The sequence below is a fragment of the Plecotus auritus genome, assembly GCF_963455305.1.
Source record: "Plecotus auritus genome assembly, chromosome: 8".
Classification (NCBI taxonomy): Eukaryota; Metazoa; Chordata; class Mammalia; order Chiroptera; family Vespertilionidae; genus Plecotus; species Plecotus auritus.
Window position 1 is genome coordinate 166,562,868 of NC_137782.1, and position 19,128 is coordinate 166,581,995.

Here is a 19,128-nt window from a genome sequence, read left to right on the forward strand (position 1 = left end):
TGATCATGACCAGTCTCTGCCTACCTTGCTGACTCTGGTCTCACTGCTGATGTTCACATTCTGTTGTCCCTACTACTTGCATGGATGTGTATGTGGAGTTACACCAATCTGCCACTTTCTAGGATACCCAATATATTATTTATTCTGCCTGGGGGGGATGAAAGGCAGTAGGCATTTCTCCCCCAAACCCCTGTTCCACCAAGCCCTCCATCCCTGATGCCATCACTCCAGTCCTCTTATAATATCCTGGAAACTTGAGCTTTCCTAGATGAGTCCTGAAAAGAGAAATCTTTCCATTTGACTTCTGAAGATCAGTGGGAAAAATATTGGAGTTGGGGGGGGGGGATGATGAGGGGAAAAAAAGAATAAAAAATATACAACAAAACATAGATGTAAAAAATTATACAATGTGGGTTCCTCATTGAAATCACTTGCTCTCAAAGGACTTAGCTACCTCAGTTTTCTCACTCTGATCCTATATTGGCTGAACCAGAGAATAAGTAGATTTCCTGAGACCTTGGCCAGCATTCTTCCACTGTCTTGGGAGGTTTTCTCCTGAGTTCCAGGGAACATTGCTGATTCATATTGCTTTGTTCTTGGAATTTGAAAAGGGCAATCAGATGTTATACTGCATAATTTTTCATCTCTGTGCATGCACAGAGGGTTGCAATGAGGATATTGATTGAGATGACCTCCAGGATCCTCTCTCCCTGGATCTCTCTCCCTAGTTTGTCCCTGGCATCCCAATCTGAACTTCTAGACCTTGCAGCTGAAACTTGCTTTTTACTCATCCTCAGGGTGATTCTGGCATGACCAGACTTGGAGCAGAGGAGACACACTCTGTAATTAATTACTATCCAGGACCTCTCAATGACGCAGTTTGTCAGATGAAAAGAGTGATGAGATGGGAGACTTGAAGCACCACTTGTGGGGTGATGAGATCCATTCTGTTCTTGGCTGGCTCTTGGTTGCCATGACAACATCGTTGTTATAGGGCTCCATGACTATGCGAGAGGTTGTGGGGTAAATTAGTGGCATCTTTTGGGAGTCAGTCTTGAAGCTGAAGGACCCCCTACCCTGGGACAATGCTTTCTCTGTTTTTATGTGTGAAGGGGAGAATATGGCATTGCCATTTTGAAGCCATTGGTTTATGTGGTTTAAAGGCATACTTTAGTGCTGGGTTATGAGTAGTTGGGAAGCAAGATTGCAGAACAGGGGGTCTCTGGTGCTGAGCACTGGCATTACTGCCAATGAGGAGTGGTTTGGGCTCCGGGCGGTAAATATCTTGTGAAGGTTTCATGCACTGAAGAAGCCTCATCCTTCTCTGGCATGCTGGGTGATGGAGTACAGCTGGCTCATTAACACTTTGCTTCCCATTGCTAGTGGCTTTCAGAATGGTTCCTGTCTCTTTCTGCTTTCTCTTTATCTTTATTAACTGCTTTCTTTTTTTTTCAGTCCTTAAGTATCTGCACTGCATTCTAATTCCAAGCAGGGCCATAGTATCTGAGTTGATATTTCTTTTTTGAGCTATATTGAGCTACACATGACAAAAAATTGTGCATATTTAAGGTGTTCAACTTGATGTATGTATATATATATATATATATATATATATATATATATGTGTGTGTGTGTGTGTGTGTGTGTGTGTGTGTGTGGTGTGTGTGTGTGTGTGTGTGTGTGTAGTGAAATAAATTCTGGGAGCATATGCTGTAAGGCATGTGTGAGGGTGAGCACTTTGCCAGTTATGGGGTGGTATTTGCATCTTGCTCCCAGTTCTTGTATACATTCTCCTTATGTAAGGTGCACATTAAAATACATAGCAAACAGTTTATTCATCTTGGCATCTCTATGGGAGAGAATTGTGAAAATTTGGAAGAAAAAATATGGATAAGTGTTTTGAAAAGGAGGTGATATTCAACAAAGGGCACACAAATAGTGAAAGATGGTCATGATATAGGTTTCCAAAGAGAGCAGAAACTGCTGCTTAGAGGGCATGAGTTTCACTCAGTACTGTGAGATAAGGAGGGAACAAAGGTCAAAATTTGGACAGAGATGAATTGCTCCACATACAGCAAAGAGGGGAGTTAGAATTCAGGGCAATTCCAGAGAGCAGGCAAGAGGAACCAGATAGTAATCTAGATGCTAGGAGCAGAGATGTGTGAGAGAAGGTTACAATCCTCCTCAAAGCTTCTGTAAGAATAGTACTGTGGCATGTTACCCAGTGAACTTTTCCATAAGCTAAACAATAATGATATCATCTAAATCTGTGTAATGCAAAATCATCCCTACACACTATCTCAATTACTCCTGGCAAGGCAGGATGTATTTGCCTGTTTTCTAGATGAGAACACACTGGGTACATTTTCTGAATAAAAACATCTAATTTTACCAAGTATTTTTTTCCTGGTATAATATTCTGTCTCTATGGAAAGTCTCAGATATAAAAATTTACATGTATACATGTATTTAGTAACATATTCTTTAAAAATGAATAAAAGTGCTTAAACTTAAAATTCAAGTTATAGGGTTATATCTGTAGAAGTCAAGGGTCACCTTCCACACAAAAATGAACTTCCAGTCTAGTATCAAAATCTGTCTCTGGTTCCTCTTTCTGCACCCAAGAACTCTGAATTCTACCTCTTGTTCACTGTTAGTCTTTCCCTGAAATTCTTATTCCTGGTCTCCACAATTCTCAATTAGTATTTTCCTATCCTATTTTAGTAAAAGGCAATATGTAGATTCCTACTATGGGAAATAGGATCTGATCTCATATAATAATTTATTACTCTTTTCAGAGTACATATTTGCTTCTTAGAAAAGAGTTTTTGGGGACATCACCCTGGAGTCAGCTGGTTGCTGAGAGAACATAAGTCAAGTTTTACAAGACAGCTCAACTTTTGTTGACTAGATGGTACAGCACCCAAGGAACTTGCCCTAACCAGCCCTTTTCGATTTTATCATCAACTTAGAACTACTTTGCTTGCGGAAATTTTTGTAATACAGACAGTACTTTTTCCTTCAAGTCCTCTGATTAGGTTTCAAATAGGAAATCTCAAAATCTCTAATGGGCCACAAAAATTCAAATGCCTTCAGAATCCCTCAAGTATTTTATGAAGAGGGCAAGGTATAGTGAGGACCATGAGGACTGTGGCAAATGAGAATGTGCATAATTCCACATATAAGCACTTACATATATATCTTATTTTAAAAATAAAATGGTACACTTTCCAAACAAACAAAGCAAATCTATAGCTCCAAGAGTCCAAAGTCCTTCAGTTAAAACCCTCTGAATGTTACCTAGGGTAGAAAATAAATTTCAACATTGAAAAAGAAAAAAAAATCAGAAAGGGCCACAGATGAGTAGTTTAGCTTGGTTTATTTAGTCTGCAATGAATCTTGTAGGGTGATGCTCAGGACATCCTGTGGAAGGTTTGTCATCCCACTGAGGCTCTGGTGGGAACCTTGAATCATACACAGTACAGAGCCACGGGTTGGAAATGGGTATCACAAGAAGATATTTTCTGTCCCTGAGCTCCTGGGCACCTGGAAGGAGGGTGGCCTTGGACAATGATGGTGATGGCTCCAGGTCAGAGTAGCATCCATTCCCTAATCAGTTATTCTGTGTAGCAATAATTCATATTTGAGAGCAGATTCTTGAAAACATGTTTTGTGTCTCATGATTGTCATACTAAGAGTTGTGTTAAAGGTGTTGATTATCTAGGTCAGTGGTCGGCAAACTCATTAGTCAACAGAGCGGCAAACCGCGGCTCGCGAGCCGCAATTTGCCGACCACTGATCTAGGTCATTGTGAACCATGGGATTTTTTCTTTTTCTTTCTTTTTTTTTTTTTTTTTTTTTACTTTTAGATTCATACCTTCAATAGGGAACATTGCAGCTTCATCCCAGATACTCTCAAGATTCCACACTGGGAAGTTGGTTGAGATAAGAAGTTACCAAGTAAGCAGTTAGAATCATAAGGGAGTAGAGATACTGTTTTTCTAGTGGTGTTGCTTCAGGGCATTTATTTGTTAACACTTGGCTTTGGGGAAATGTGCACATAAAATGTTGGAGATCTTGAGAGTACTTTTAAAGTTTAATTGCTGCAATCTCTTGTTTTCATGCTTTCCTATGAGATTAACACAGCCCAAAATGCTCTCCACTATGAAAATTATTCTTCCCTATATTGTTTCGCCTAAAAAAGTAGTGCTGAGTTACAGGAAAGAATAGCATTCCTTCCCAGGTATCAGTGCAAGCATATTAATTTGTGAAGGCCGAAATCAGAAAGCACCACAGATGAGGTGACTTACACAGCACACATTTACTTTTTCACAGTTCCCGAGATTAAAAGTCTGAGTTCAAGGTGTTTGCAACTTTGGTTTCTTTTGAGGCTTCTACTTGGCTTTCAGATGGCCGTCTTCTTCCTGCGTCTCATGTGGTCTCTCCTCTTTGTGTGCAAAACCCTGGTATATTCTTGTGTGTCCAGATTTCTTTTTCTTATATTGACACTAAACAGATTGGATTAGAGCCCAACTGAATGGTTTCATTTTTGTTTCATCCCTGTTTAAAGGCCCTGTCTCTAAATCAAGTTGCATTATGAGATACTATGGGTTGGACGGAATGATTAGTGAGACCCCCTTTAGAGCTATAAGTGCAGGATTCTTTGATTCTAGAACTTGCCTCTTCTAGATTTCATAGTGAACTTCCATAGAATGCTGGTCTTCTCTCTTTCATGCACACACTGGCCAGAGAACACCAGCTTTCCCACAGAAACTTGAAGCATGACTTCCTATTTTATGACCTAAATGTTTCACAACTCTCACCATCATCCCATTCACAGTCTGTTCTAATTCTTCTCATCTTAATCAGAAAAAAATATCAAGGAGGGATGATGCAAATACAACTTGTTAAGGAGGGAGGATAGGCTGCCAAATCCTATTTTCTGTAAGGGAGCTAAGTCTGTTGACACATTGCCATGAGAAATGATAGGCTGTATAGAGATGGAAGAGACATTTATAAGGTAAAATTCCAGTGCCTGGGCTTCTCATTAAATGTGATATATGAAAAAGAGAAGCATCTAGAATGTCACTGTGAGTTCTGGCTCGTTTGCTTCTGTGGATGGTAGAGCAATTAACAAAGATTAAGTAGTGGAGGAGGTTGTTTTAAAAGTTATCTGAAGGGGAAAGGTGCACACACCCACAAAAATAAATAAATAAAAGTTCTCTGAAGGTATATATCCATAAATATACAGTCTGCATATGTGCTATTATAGTAACATACACTATATATTAATATAGAAAATACAGGCAGTCCTTGGGTTATGTAGGACTTGATGTACGTCATTTCGTGGTTACATTGCCATCTTCCATTTATTTATATATATAAAAAAAAAGTTCCACAGAGAAGCATCGATCAGACCGTCAAACCTCAGAGGGAAGGTAGGAGAGGGTGGGGGTAAGGAGGAGAGATCAACCAAAGGACTTGTATGCATGCATATAAGCCTAACCAATGGACACAGACACTAGGGGCATGAGGGCATGAGTGTGTGTGGGGGGTCCAATGGGGGATAAGGACACATGAAATTCCTTAATCAATAAAGAAATTTTTTTAAAAGTTCCATCATTTTGACATATGTACATATGTGCTTTATATTTTTTTATTATTTATTTACCACAAGTGAAAGTCAGGAATTGTTGTCTTTCTTTTAATTTTTTTTTTACTGTTTCACTTCATTACTGCTGTGTATGTGCTCCATGTGGGTGACGTAGGTGCTTATGTAGGTGGGTTCCGGCTTATGGCGAAAATCGCGTTACATTGCACCATAGGAACGGATCACCAACGTGACCTGAGGACCTACTGTACACATATGTAGCATATATATATATAACAAATACATAAAACTACACCCTGACACATTTTCAACAATGCTAGCTAATTACAGTTTCTGCATTCTTTCAAGCCCTGTCACAGAGCTTGACTTCTTGAACAGTTAACATAAGCATAGCCCCAGGCTAAGGTGCCTAAGAGCATTTCGGTTTTAAAGGGAAAATGGATAAATGCAAGAACTCAACCATATGTAATGTGTTGAGAAAAGGAATCATATAGATGAGGCTCCAGACACATAGAATTAAATAGTATATGTATCCAATCAAAGGATTGCCAATCATGCAATATTCTAGCTCTCTTGTACTATTTCTTTTCATCAAAAGATGATGCTCACTACTAATTAGTAACTCATTAACAATAAATAATGTGTGGAAGGTGGTGGAATAAAACATTCATGGCAAGCATTTCATTATGTGATTAAGGTTCATCAGCTGCACTAACTGCCTGACTGACTAATGCATTGTTAGTTTGCTGTTCGCACTTTGTCCAGGCACATTGTCTAGAACACTGATGACTCTGGAGAGAAGATGTGTTGACATAATAAGTGGAAATATCAGGCTACTTTTAGAGAAATGGCAAACCTATGAGGTTCCCCTAATCTAAGATGATATCAACATTCCTTGATGAATTATTATTAAAAAGCCACCAATATATGTTGACTATTGAATATTCAAATGTGATAGAAGCAGGTGTGTTGATCTTCTGTTGCCCAAAAGATGAATCCAAGCATGTAAGTTCAGTTTCCCTGCTAACCCCAACTATAATCCAATTCTTCATTCTAAAGATGGAGTTCATAGGTTAATACTATTAGGTTTCAATGTCATCAAATCCATAATTGTACCACCTAGAGCTATTATAAGCTTACTTGTAGAATGGCCCATCTCTTCCAACACCTATATGACATTTCTGTTTAGTTCAAGAGCCTGGGAAAAATTTTATTGTTGAAACATAGTGAAGCTGATAATTACCAAAGATGCCTGCCCAATCTCCATGTAACCAGCTCATTAGAATAATTTAGTTCAGCGCTCCATCCGTACACATCTGAACAGAGTCCAAGCACTCTTATCTCCTGGCCACAGGCTGCTCCTCCTGTTCCTGCGCCTATCTGCTCCCACCACTGGTGGTCAGCTTGTCACGAGCCAGTAACTATGTTTATGTCAGTTTTCCTTGCCTTTGTAATTGCACAACTCAATCAAATATTATTTCAATCAATGAGCCATAATTCAAAGAAAAAACATTTCAGATCATTTTTCTGGGAGAGTGAATTACTAAAAAATTGTAGTGGAATTAGGGCTGGTTAGACAATGATAAAAGACTAGAGGCCTGGCACACGAATTCATGCACAGGTGGGGTCCCTCGGGGTGGCCTGCAAAGATTGGACCCCAGCTCATGCCCCCAGCCTCGCAGCCCCGCAGCCCCACCTGGCCCCCCACCTTGGCCTGGCGCCGCCCACTCACCTGCTCCACCATCCCGCCTGCAGGATGATCAGCTGGGGCTGGGCCCCCCGCCAGGCTCCCTCAGTGCCTGGGAGCCTGGTGGCAGCCCTGCCCCCAGCCGCTGCCGCTGGTCACAGTCTGTGGCAATCTCAGCAGGGCAACCAGGCCCCTGCTCACACCTTCCTTGACCTGGCGCTGCCCGCTCACCTGCTCCACCATCCCACCATGGTCCCACTCTCATCAGGACCCATCGGGACCAGCAGCACCTCCACTGCCGCCCGCTGCCAGCCATGTTCCGTGCCGCCCCCTGGTGGTCAGCTCATGTCATAGCTAGCTGTCGAACTCCTGGTCAAACGACCACCCGAGGGGACAATTTACATATTAGGCTTTTATTATATAGGATGGGGAAAGCTTTGTAAAATTGTGGAGTTCCAGAGACTCTGCATTATCACTCTCACTTTACAGATATGTTTTTAAAATTGAAATTGTAGATCATGAGTCATAAATGTGGCTTTTGTAAGAAAACTTCCTGAACTCTAATAAGAGGACCCATATATAAAGACCAGATATTGGCCCTCCATCATTTACAGAGCTAATGAATACACATTTAGAATCTTAAGTGAAAGTAATGTTTAAGCGATGAATTTTTTTAAATATATTTTATTGATTTCTTACAGAGAGGAAGGGAGAGGGATAGAGAGCTAGAAACATCAATGAGAGAGAAACATCGATCAGCTGCCTCTTGCACACCTCCCACTGGGGATGTGCCCGCAACCAAGGTACATGCCCTTGACCGGAATCAAACCTGGGACCTTTCAGTCCACAGGCCGACGCTCTATCCACTGAGCCAAACCAGTTAGGGCTATAGGTTTTTTGGTTTTTTTTTACCAAATTAAAAATATCACCTAACCTTGTCCACATCAGACTGACCCACAATGAAAATAATACTTGATGCACAGCAAAAAGATCCAAAGGAAGTTCACCAAAATATTTGCAGTGGTTATTTCTGTGGGAAATTATGGGTGATTTTTTCCCCTTCTATTTTTTTTCCAAATTGTAAATCTTCTATAATGAGCAGTAACTTGATTGTAAATTCCGTGAAGTCAAGGATTGGATCACCCTATTATCACCCTGAGTCCCCAGAACATAGCATAGTGTCTGATCCATTTTTGTCACATGCGTAAATGAGACATTTTTTTGATTAATTGGGCAGTTACTAACTCCAAATGTGTTGGAGAAAGAGCTTCTATTTTATAACAGGAATGGAAACAAGCGTTGTAGAAAATATTTATAATATAGCCCAACTTTAAGAACATATTCTATACATGCAAGCATGTTTGTGTATCTGCAGAATCAAAGTCTATGACAATATTGTTTCATGTTGGGTGGTACGGTTATGCCACGTCCTTATTTTCATTGCTAACTTTTTCCATATTAAAATTTCCTATAATCCTTCCCTACTACTTTTATAATGAGATGATAAAATACTAACTGCTGTTTAATGCAGTTTTGCTTTTAGGTTCTCGGTCTCTGACTCTATCCTCCTACCTCCATCCTGGTCCTTAAGGGCAGGCAGCTCACAAGCCCGCCAGGAGAGCAACCCCGACAAGGCTGATCTGGGCTTCTCAGATGACATTAGAGGCTTCACTGGGGAAGGACCGCTTTTCACGTGTCTTCATTCACATGGTCCCTTCTTGGTTCCAGGGAGAGTGCAGAGGTGACCTCTGTGTCTTCCAGGGATAAGAGAGCTCCCTTTCCTGTGTGTCAGGGAGCCACCATCACCATGGTTTGGCTGAGTCATGGAGGCCGTAGAAAATATAAGCACTGTGAGTCACAGCAAAATTGACACTCATTTCAAATTGGGAATAGTTTACATAGCTTTTGCCCTTGCAGCCATATTCTGAAAAAAAAAAAAATTGACTTTCCTTGAACCTGTACTTTGAAACTATACATGTGGATTATTGCTTTAGTCATAGTTGAATAAGTAAGGGGCAGAAATGACTTATTTGTTTACTTTAGGATGACTCAACTGATAGGATAAAGACCTACAACTAATCCTCAGAGGAAAGAAAGCAAAACTTGGGCTGGAAGACTAAGAAGGTCTTAAAAGGAGCTAACAGTGCTTTTGCTGTCCTGGGCCAGTGAGTCATGTATTATAAAGCACATTGGGGTAACTGAGCCCCAAAGACAGCAAGCAAGGCACCCCAAATGTTGCCAATATTTTCTAAGAATTCACCTGGCATTGGTACCTGACAGGTGAATATGCAGTTATTTTCAGAATGGCCTGTCTGGTTTACCTCTGATTTTATTATTTTTCGGTTAAGTAAAATTTAGTTTAGTATTAATTATCCTATGACGTGTTGGCATGTTTCTTTTGTAGGGCATGGTAGCATTTTTTTCTGTATTACAAATCATCCTGTGTCTGTGTCAGATTGTTTTGCAGTCATAGAATGGATCAGAGAAAATAAGAAGAGTGAAGGCAGGAGTTTAAGGCTACCTCTCAGTAATTTGGTCTATGGTTCTTGAGTATATTCAGTATCCACAGGCCCCTCGCCATCTCAGTCTGAGCTGTAATCTGCCCTCTCAGTCCTCAGTCGGTGGAGTATGAAGAAAAAATAGTACTTAAGTATATTGAGAACACAAGTGATTTACTTATGTTCTCTTAGCATGATCCTCATATTAATAATAAGAGCTACTAGCATTCACATTGCAAAATTGAGATAATTGAGGATTTGTGAATTTTTAAAATCAGTTGTCTTTTCATCAGACAGCTCAGAAAAGTCATAGTCAGGGTTTGAACCTGATTCACTATAGAAAGTTCTAAGATACTAGTTGCACGATGCTACGATGGGTGGATCGGTCCCTCCAAATGAAGTGGGATTGCTAACAGAAAGCACAGACAAGTCAACCGCACACACCAATCCTCAACTTATTTTTTTTAAGTCGTTATTGTTGAAAGTATTACATAGGTCCTCCTTTTTCCCCATTAACCTCTCCTAGTCTGCTCCATGGGTTGTGCATATATGCATACATGTTCATTGGTTGATCTCTTCCCAACCCCCTCACGCTGCCTTCCCTTTGAGGTTCAACAGTCTGCTCTGATTTCACTTTCCATCTGTTCTACTCTACATACTTTTATTTTTTATTTATTTATTTATATTCTTCTTGTATATAGTGACCAATGAAATGCATTATCCAGTAGGATTTATTCTTTTTTGTTTTTGTTTAAAAATAACTTCAAGTTATAATTTACATACAAGAAAGTATACATATTTTAGGTGTATAGTTCAATGAGTTTTGGTGACTATGCAGCCATTCAACCATTTCCATTGCCACAAAACAATTCCTTCATGCCATTTTGTAGACAATTTTTACACTCCACATCACAAGCCATCATGCACCTGACTTCTATCTAGCAATTTAATATGATTTTGCCTAGTGTAAATCTCAGTTCAACTAGAATCAGAGTACATACTTTCTTTTTTACTTACTTGACTCAATGTCTTTGAGATACAGGAATGATGCTTTATTTCTCATTTTTATCTTTGAGTAGTTTCCTACTATACAAATATACCGCAATTTGTTTATTTTCCTATCGATGGACATTTGGATTTTTTTTTTTAAATTTGGGGCTATTACGAGTGAAGGTGCTATAAACATTCACATAGATGTCTTTTTGGGAATATGCGATTTTGAATTTTGTTGGAAAATACCTAGGAGAAAATTGTTAGGTCATGGGGTATGCATATTGTAAAATTTACAAGAAATTGCATGCTATTTTCCAACATATTGCACCATTTTATATTCCCACAAGCAATGCATGAAGGTCCCAGTGCCAGATTCCTCACCTTTGCCAACACTTAGTATTAGAAACCTTTTTCAATTTTAGACATTCCAGATGGGAGTGAAGAAGTAACTGCTTGTATTTTTAATTAGCCTTTCCCTGATGTCTTACACTGTTGAGACACTTTTCATATTGTCATTAGCCATTAATATATCCTCTTGTTGAGGTTAAACTGTCTCTTCAAGTGTCACCCTAATTGAAAGGAAAACGATGATTTGTATTATTATTGAGTTGTCAGAGTTCTTGATATATTTGGGATTTGAGTCCTCTGTCACATACATACACTAGTACTGTGAACACTTCACCGAGTCTTTGTTTTGGGATGACTTTTTAAGTACCCTCTTTCTCTTTAATTGCACTCTTTCCCTCCCCCATCACACTGCTGGCCCACAGTGAGACTCTCACTCACACAGCCTCCTGACACCCCTGAGGACTCCTCCGAGTATTGCATGCACTGGGGAGGCCTAGAACACCTGGTAACGCCCTCGGTGGAATCACTGATTCCAGGATACATCTGTGGCCATAGTCATGATCCCTCCTCTAGCACCTCCCTAGGACTCCCCACCAGAGATCTCACACAGCCTTAAAATGAAATGTGGTGTGAAATATTTGGGATCCCCACTTCTTTCTCCCTCTATCCTATAATTTACTTCCACATGCCAAGGACCAATTGGTTGCCATTTTGAGGATTTTATGATAATCTTTTATTTTTTAATAACTCTTCTGCCCATATGGTGTCTCATGCCAAATCAGAACCCAGGCCACATTTCTGTGAGTGTATGGCTTATTCCTGTGAGAAGGGGAGATGGAGCCTCAGAACTCAGGAAGAATAACTTTAAATACAGGAAGGATGGGTCCAGTGACTAGCATCAGATTTGCCTGTGTATTCAGAGGTGGTATGAATGGTGCTATAAGTAAAAATTGCATTTTTAGCGGGAGGTTGGGGATTTTTGTTATGCCTGAAGAAAATGAAATTGTCAGTTTGAAGTAATATAAACAGTTTGAGGCTGAATGATCTATGCAGCTTTCACCAATAGCGAATATCTTCTAGTAGAGGATACGTTACAATGTAAAATGTATTGTCATTTTTATCACAACACAGGAGCAGTGGCAACCTGCACAAACCTGTTTCAACCTGTCCTAGCGATTGCCAGGTTGCTCTGCTCCTCTCCCCTCTGTTAAATTCCCCATGAAAATAAGGTCAGTTCCCATGTGGGCATCAGGACATACAGAACTAGTCTTAGTGATGGGGCAAGAATTCAGAGCTCACCCAACCCCCAGGTGAACCCAGGTCATGAACCAGGATTTGGGATGTTAAAACAGAAAAGCTGCCCTAGCCGGTTTGGCTCAGTGGAAAGAGCGGTGGCCTGCAGACTGAAGGGTCCCGAATTCGATTCCACAGGGCACATGCCAGGGTTACAGCTTGATCCCTGGTGTGGGGCGTGCAGGGGGCAACCCATCAATGATTCTCTCTCATCATTGATGTTTCTGTCTCTCCTTCTCCCTTCCTCTCTGAAATCAATAAAAATATATTTAAGAACAAAACAGAAAAGCTAAACTTAGTACTCTTTCCAGTTCCTGGCTGTCCTTGTAACCTCATTAGGGCTCAGTGGGTCCAGAATGTATGGAGATTTCAGCCGAAGTCTTCATGATGGAATCAGGCTAAACTGGAAACAAATGGGAAATTTCCAAAATTTCTTGTAGAGAATTCTGAATTCAGTGGTAAGACCTGAGATGATGATGGGCCTCTAACCCAGAAAATATAGTGCATGGAGTTTTATCTTCTGGACCAAGGCTATCACTTCCCCCTCTATAGAGGGGAACTCAACGAGCCAATAGTACATTGTGAGACAAAGAAAGCATATAATGCCTTCCTAAAAGATGCAAACTTTAATTTATATATACCTATTTAAAATTGGACTACTTCCTTCTAATCTCAGGAAATTGTAATTCAGCCTGATGCTCAGAATATTAAAATCATTAGTTGTGATTGTTATACTTCAAATACAAAAGGGCTGAAGAACCATGTGGAAGCAATGACGGGTAGGGCATCACTGGCAGTGCAGAATTCCAGCTTTTACCTGAATTCAGGGTACTGATGCTTTTGTACACAGTGGACTTGGGTCTGCATGAATAGCCCAATTTCAGCAATCCTGACATCTACAGCAGCCCTACAATATATATCCTACAATTCTTTCTTGACTGATGGCCTCAATCCTTTTGTCACTGAGACAGAAGAATGCCACATTAACCTTCTGTTTCACTATGATAACTGTGTTTTGTGCAGAACCCAGTGCAGTTACATAAAACCAATAGTCTGTCCATAGGCTTGTTGGTGGTGGGGGCGGGTGGGTCATTGTAGCTTTGCCTGCCATAATTATTAGATGATTCATCATCTTGAAATCATTATCCTCATGTTTCTCCTTTTATGTCAGTACTGAGCAGCATGATGACGTTTTTCCTTAAATTGTGGAAACCAGTCTTATGGCTGTAGCTGCCTTGTCACCCTCTAAGGAGAATGGACCTTCCAAGCGTAGTGCTGTGTATGAGAAAGCCAAAGAGTGGTGTCCTGGCTTCTGGGTCATACACACAAAATGTTATTCAGAAAAGCAGATCCCCTTTCCCAGGTACACAGGAAGCCTAGTAAATAGGTATGAATCAAGGTACCAATGAGTCACCTTGATAGACAGAAGCTTACTAATAACCTGTCTCACCCATTTCCCAGAGATAGGACATGCAGAACTGATGGGGGCTAGTCCTCTGGGTTCTTGTAACCAGAAGAAGGTCGGTTTTGAAAAATCTAAAGTTTCTTAAAGACAGATCTAACAGCCATTTAAATAAAAAAAAAATCATGGATAGGAGGGGAGGATTAAACTATTTTAACAGAAGGTAAAATTCATTGCCTGAATTTACAAGGTAGAATCTCAGACTTTCAGAAGTGTTAAATTAAATGTCCTTGAATCTAGACTTAGTGTGCGTTCTCAAAGAAAAAGTTAATTATGTCTCTGAGAATAAGGATCTACCTCATCAGAAACACCATAACAGTCCTCACAACTTTCAGTTGTTTTGTCAGTTATAATGGGAAAGCCATGTTATTGTAACCTTCTCATTAAATTTTACATCTTTAAATAATGAAGCTTTCTGAAACTTTTCATTTATTTATTATTTTTATTTTAGCTCACCCAGAATGTCAAAAGTACTGAATGAGGACTATGGGTGCCCATCTGAGAAAGCTTGTTCATGCACCCTCTTGCTCAGATGTGGGGTAGGAAAGGCAGAGGTAGGGCAGGGCAGCCTGGCTAGGGAGCATGGACTGAGGCCGCTCCCCCTCTGAGAAGGGGACGCATCTGTCAGAGGTGAACTCTGGGGTCAGTGGGCAGGGGGATGCCAGGGGAGCTGGGCAGGAAGAAAACTGCCTCTGGAGTTTTCCACTTCCGTTCAGTTCCACAAATGTGTCTGCACCAGAATCTATGTCAGATGCTTGGGATACAAATATCAATAAAACATGGTCTTTGTCCTCCTCAAGTTGCTCAGAGCATTTGATATGTGCAAAACTTCCTAGCTACATTTTTCACTTTGCTTTTCCCTGAGGGCTTATTTAATTTTGAAATATGTTATCTTTTATTTGCATAGGTAATAGATGGTTGTTGGAGAACATTTTGTATAACTCAAGGAAAATCTTTTGTTTGTTTGTCTGAATCTCGATTGCGAAGTTGCCGTGCCTTTTACAGGGTGCGTGTATCAATAGTGTGGTGGCTGTGGTTGTTTTCTCGTTACTCCTCCCTTAGTGAGGAGAGCTCTTTACAGCCTTGCTGTTTGTTCCAGGTCTAGAGAAATGAGCTCTGTTTGGAGTGAGGCTTCCTCACTCACAGATTGAGATGGAGGCTGGCTCACGTGCACAGCCCACAGGCAAGCTGTCAATACCTGCCCATGCATTACCTGGTGGACTCTGCTGAATCTAACAATAATTGCAATTATAGAGAGAATAATATGTATTATGCAGGGTGTGCTCAGAAGGACAGAAGTCGCTGTAGATATTTTAAGCAGGAAAGATTTAATGCAGGAAATGAGCTACTTATAAAAATTTGGGGGAAGCCTGAGTAGATAAGGTCTAAGGCCTGTTCAAGCAGCTGGTTTTGTGGAAACTGGGAAATGCACTGATTACATATGATCTCAAAGACCAGGGCTCCAGAGTGGATAGCTCATAGGAACATTCTGTGAACCCCAGTTCTTCCCCTTCTAACTTGCCAGTAGGAGATGAGAATTATTAATGGCTTCTGTTTCTCTCCTATCTTCCTAATTTTTATGTAGATGACTTTCACTGATGTATATACTAGTATGTCAGAACCTGGGGGTCTAGGAAAGGTACTTTCCAGGCTTCCACACCTTGTGAAGCTTAGCTGTGTGTGTGTGTGTGTGTGTGTGTGTCTATAATTTTTTTGTGTGGAAGGTTGAGTATAATAGATACATTTTTCAGCATATAATCTATACTAATAAAAGCCTAGGTGGCATCTTGCCCTCGTGTCATCACAAGATGGCCACCCCACATTGTCACAAGATGGCCACCACAAGATAGCCACCACAAGATGGCCGCCACAAGATGGCCGGCAGGGGAGGGCAGTTAGAAGCGCCCAGGCCAGCAGGGGAGGGCAGTTGGGGGTGATTGGGCCTGCAGGGGAGGGCAGTTGGGGGCGATCGAGCTGGCAGGGAAGCAGTTAGGCATCAATCAGGCCAGCAGGGGAGCAGTTAGGGGGTGATTAGGCTGGCAGGCAGAAGCGGTTAGAGGCAATCAAGCAGGCAGGCAGGTGAGTGGTTAGGAGCCAGCAGTCCCGGATTGTGAGAGAGATGTCCGACTGCCGGTTTAGGCCCAATGCCACAGCAATTGGGCCTAAACCAGTAGTTGGACATCCCCCGAGGGTCCCAGATTAGAGAGGGTGCAGGCTGGGCTGAGCGACACCCCTCCAGTGCACAAATTTTGTGCACCAGGCCTTGAGTCCTATATAATAAAAGGATAATATGCAAGTTGACCCTAATGGCACCAGGGGGCAGATGCTTAATGCAGGAGCTGCCCCATGGTGGTCAGTGCACTTCCACAGGGGGAGCTTGCTCAGCCACATGCTGGCTGAGGGCTGCGAGCAAAGTGGCCATTGTGGGAGCCTCTCTGCCCCCTCGGCAGCACTGAGCTGGCAGGTGGACATCCCCGAGGGCTCCTGGGCTGTGAGAGGGCACAGGCTGGGCTAATGGACCCCCCTGAATGCACAAATTTTCATGCACCGGGCCTCGAGTAACAATATAAATAATAAAACTGATATGTACTGAACTTCACTTTGTTCTAATCACCATGATACATATTCATATTTGAGCTACATAAAGGTGTCACCAATATCATCCTCATTTTATGACAAAAACCTGAATTTTAGAAATATTGAGTAACTTCATCAAATCCCCACCACTACTAAAGTAGGGTTGGCATGAAAATCCAGGTCTATTTTACTCCACTTAAAATTGTATATTGCTTCTACCTGTTTGACAACTGATGCTATAGAGAGAAGATGCCTATCTATACAAATAAAGAGCTAATATGCTAATGAGTGGGACGCCATAATGGGTAATGACCAGGTCATTAGCATATTAGCTGGGGCATTGCTCCAGAGACAGGGTGGAAGCCGGGAGGCACCCGGAGGAGGCGGGACCATCCCATGCTGGGGAAGGCAGGGGTGAGAGCCCAAGCGACCTCTCACCAGTCCTTAACCACCCACCGCTTGCACTCTAAGTGCCCCGTGGCCCACCTGCCAGGAGAAGGAGCACAGCACAGCAGGCAGGAGGCTTCCATGCTCTCCTCTGGCACCATGACAGGGTAGAGCTGCCACATTGCTCCGGAGATGGGGCAGAAGCAGGGAGGTGCCCAGAGAAGGCAGGACCAGCCCAAGGCGACTAGAGGGACTGAGGTCAGGGCTTGAAGGGGCCAGAGAAGGCCAGAGGGTTTGGGGGCTGGGTCAGGCACACTGGAGCTCTGCGTGGACAGGTTCAGGTGTCAAGGCAGGGCTGCAGGTGGGTGGGTCGCGCTGTGTGACATCATGCGCTGGGCTCCTAGTATTGAATAATTAGATACATTCTATAGTTATTTTCTTGCCATAAAGCAAAAATCAAAAAGCCCAGATTCAGAAAGTTCATTGGTGCCCAGATCTTCACATCTTCCCCTTTTGTGTAGGCATCTCTATTTCCTCAAAACATTATTACTGCTTGGCTAGTAGAAATTCCCCAGGGTTTTCCCAGCAGTTAGCATTATGCTGGGATAAAGCCTGTTGCAACCCCAATTCTCGAGTCTTCGACTTGGGGACATATAACTGACGCCTATAATCTGTGAAATACCAATTAAATAAATATGATGATGTCACACACTCTACATGCCTGGTGTCCTCATGGTTTGCGCAGATACCCAGTGCTGGAAGAGCTTGCAGAAAGGAAAGCGTTGTCAGGATAGTTCCCTTGAGGCTCTGGGCCTCACATAGGAAGTGCATAAATGAGATGTTGGCCAGAAAACATTTCATGGGTGTGGCCCCGAAGCAGGAGCAAGAGGAGAGAAAGAAGAATTTTTGCTAAACTTCTACTGTGTTTGAGGTATTTTGCTAGTCATCAGACATACATTTTTTTTTTTCATTTTATCCACATCAGAGCCTCAGGAATTAGGTAAAACTATCCCTTAAAAAAACAAATCAAGGGGATCAAGGACATAATATTGAAGTTACTATTCTGAAATCACACAGGTTTTAAGCAGTGGGGGTAAGATTTGAATGCAGTCTGTTTGACTTGGACTGAAAATCTAAACTTCAGACTTTCGCTTGTACCAAACCAACAAATTATTGACTGTGGTTTCATAGAAATCTCATATTTTAGCACAAAACTTACAGGGTTTACTTGGGGAATTTTCCAAGAGCATGATCCATTTTTACTTAATAGATACATAACAAAACACACCCAAATCACTAGGACCTCCTGCTCCCCTAACGATCCCATTTTCCCACACTTTCTAAAGTGGAGATGCTCTTCCTCCTCTGGTCTAGAAGCCCAAATCACAGGGCAGCAGCAGTTGAAATGACTTGGACGTGAACTTAGGGCATAAAGTACCATCTGTTTCAGCAGTCAGTAAACAGATAATGGGAGAGACAGTTTTCAAGATAGATGGTTCTTGGAAAACAACATTTTGTTGCGGAATTACTAAGTCAGCCTCCCCGAGTCATTTCCATCCACCCAGTGTCCTATGACAGGAGGAGAAAAAAAAAATAGAGAGGAAACTGGGAAGTGGAACAATTTCCCTGCCCCAGGGGGTTTAGCTCAGGAATTGAGGTCCCTTGCATGACATTTGGAAAAGTCACCAGAAGACAACCGTAGGCATCCTGTGTGAGCGATCAAGCAAGACAAAGCACTGGTGGGACATGCAGCTGGCTGCCTCTGAGGCCTGAGCTCTGCCCTCTCCCAGGATGGACTCAGCTTCCTCCATGTCGGGACTGGATTTCAAGCTTGGAGATTCCTCGTTTTAGGAACCGGTTTCCCCAGTTACTTTTGGCAGAAGATCAAACAACTGAGGGTACCCAGTGGCCTGTGTGGTACTGAGATGAGCCATGTTAACTGCCCTTCCCTTCACATTTGCACGCTTGCCCTTTTCAGAATTGTAGGGCTGAAAGACCTCATTTTCTTGTTTGATTGTTTCTCCTGAGTTCATCGCCACTGGTCATCATCATGCTCTTACTTTGTGTCTGTGATTCTCTCTGAGTTCCCGAGCATGGCTTGACCTCTGTTTAAAATACAGAGACCCGAAGTGGAAATGGTATTGCAGATTCCAAACCTCAGGCACGCAGCAGCTCTTTCTTCCCGGGTCTTGGTTACATGAGCCTTTTTGTCCACAGCCCATGCGGTTCCTGCATGTCTGCCCCCATCTCGCTTGGCAACGTCTTCATGATG